Below are 2,835 nucleotides of genomic sequence, written 5' to 3'. Positions count from 1 at the left end.
CTGCCCATTTTTGGATGGGGTCATTTGCTTTTTTGGTGCTAAGTTTGCTGAGCTCTTTATATATTTTGGTGATTAGTTTCTTGTCTGATGTCTGGCATGTGAAGATCTTCCCCCATTCTGTAAAGGGTCTCTGTTTAATAGTTTCTTTGGCTGTGCAGAAGCTTTTCAAATTGATGTAGTCCCATTGGTTTGTTTCTAATTTAGTATTTCTTGCAATTGGGTTTATTTCATCAAAGATGTCCCTGAGGTGTAGGTGGGAAAGTATTTTAACAATGTTTTCCTCTAAGTATTTGATTGTTTCTGGTCTAACATCCAGGTCTTTGATCCATTTGGAATTGATTTTTGTTTCTGGTGAGATAAAGTGGTTCAATTTCATTCTTCTGCATGTTACAACCCAGTTTTCCCAGCACCATTTATTGAAGAGAGCTTCCTTCTTCCATTTAATGCTTTGGGGCCCCTTTTCAAAGATTAGATGTCCATAGGTGTGGGGATTTATTTCTGGGCTTTCAATTCTGTTCCACTGGTCTGTGTGCCTATTTTTGTTCCAGTACCATGCTGTTTTGATGATGATGGCTTTATAATATAGTTTAAGGTCTGGAAGTGTGATGTCTCCATTTCTGTTTCTTTTCCTCAAGATGGTTTTGGTAATTCCAGGTGTTTTCAGGTTCCAGATAAATTATTGTAGTTTTTGTTCCATTCTCTTTAAGAAGCTTGGTGGAACTTTGATGGGTATTGCATTAAATTTGTATATGGCTCTGGGGATAGTATTCATTTTGATGATATTTATTCTTCTAATCCATGAGCATGGAATTTCTTTCCATTTCTTGGTATCAGTTTCTATTTCCTTGAGTAGTGACTCATAGTTTTCAGTATATAAGTATGTCACTTCTTTGGTCAACTTTATTCCTAGGTATTTGATTGATTTTGCTGAAACAGTAAATGGGAGTGATTTCTGGATGTCTTCTTCAGATTTAGTGTTTGCAAAAAGAAATGCCACTGATTTTTGTACATTGATTTTTTTAGCCTGACATCTTGCTATTTTGCCTAATAAGTTCCAGTAGTTTTCTGCTGGATTTTTTTATGTTTTTCTATGTATACTATCATATCATCTGCAAATAGTGAGAGTTTGACTTCTTCCCTTCCAATATGTATTCCTTTGATTTCTTTCTCTTGCCTGATTGCTATGGCAAGAACTTCCAATACTATGTTGAAGAGTAATGGTGACAGTGGACATCCCTGTCTAGTCCTAGATCTGTCCATTGAGTATGATGTTGGCTGTTGGTTTGCTATATATAGATTCCACTATCTTGAGGAATTTCCCATCTATTTCCATTTTTTTGTAGAGTTTTGAGCATGAATGGTTGTTGGATTTTGTCAAAAATTTCTGTGCATCTATTGAGATAATCATGTGATTTTTGGCTTTGCTTTTATTGATGTGGTGAATGACATTGATTGACTTATGGATGTTGAACCAGTCTTGCATTCCTGTGATGAATTCCACTTGGTCGTGATGAGCAATCTTTTTTATATGCTGCTGTATCCGTTTGGCCAAGATCTTGTTTAATATTTTGGCATCTATGTTCATCAGAGATATTGGTCTGTAGTTTTCCTTTTTTGTTGTTTCCCTATCTGCTTTTGGTATCAGGGTGACGTTGGCTTAATAGAAGTTGGAAGGAAGTGTTCCTGTTTCTTCAATCTTATGGAAAAGCTTTAGAGGTATGGATACTCACTATTTTCTGAAGGTTTTGTAGAATTCGTTTGTGAAGCTTTCTGGTCCAGCACTTTTGTTGTTGGGGAGATTCTTAATAATGGTCTCAATTTCTTTGTCTGTGATTGGTGCATTTAGGTTTTGTAGTTCTTCTTGGTTCAGTTTTGGAAGGGTATATGCTTCTAGGAATTCTTCAGTCCACCATCTTCTGGAATCTCGATGATTTTCTTATTTGTAAAAGGTAACAAGCCTGTAATGACAATGTAGTATCTTCAGTTTGTATCTTGAAGCTTAGATAGCTTCTATATACTTTTGTTTACATCACTATAATTCCTTTAAAAGTTATTTTTACAGAGACATATTTATTTTTAAATATCTATTTAAAATATCTTTATTTATAAATATATTTTTATGTGGTAGTTTTTTAGATCTTCACACATGGAAAAACTGTGCATTGACTTTATTAAATAATTATAGTTTCTTTTCTCAGAGTTATTCCTAAGATGTAAAATATTAATAAGTTATGCCCCATATCTATAAAAATAGCATCTAATTTTTTCAACTAAAGAGCTGACTTATTTTCCCAGCAATATAAAGTTAAGCTATTACAAAGTTCAAGCAAATTGAAATCATTACAACAAGCAAAAGCCTTGAAAAAAACAAGCAAAAGCCTTGAAAAGGCAATCAAAGCCTTCTATTGGTCTACTTTGGACTGTCTACCCAGGCATTTGCTTTACTAGATAGCAGTCACTAAATAAAGAGCATCTATGACAATACTGTTTCTCAGTCTCTCACACCCACTTAAACTTTGTACCCTCTCAGTATTTCTTGATCACTGACACACTTTTCTTTTCTCAGTTGTCCAGACCTTCTGAAATGTACAACTTAAATTTGATTGAGCAATGTCTTGAATTCTGTTTTGACACTTCCCTGAGGAAGTGAAGACGTGTCAATGATTTCTTCATTGTGGGGATCTGTAGCCTAAAAAATTTAACAGGAAAACAAGAAAGAAAGAAGGAAAGAAAGATAGAAAGAAAGAAAGAAAATTTCCATACACATATTTACATAACTTTAATTAAGGTCCACCTATAGAGAAAAGGGGAGTAAGTTCAATTACTTGGGGTCTC

The sequence above is a fragment of the Erinaceus europaeus genome, chromosome 4, assembly GCF_950295315.1.
Source record: "Erinaceus europaeus chromosome 4, mEriEur2.1, whole genome shotgun sequence".
NCBI classification, from domain to species: domain Eukaryota; kingdom Metazoa; phylum Chordata; class Mammalia; order Eulipotyphla; family Erinaceidae; genus Erinaceus; species Erinaceus europaeus.
The sequence above is the reverse complement of the archived record's forward strand: the minus strand, read 5'-3'. Positions refer to the sequence as shown.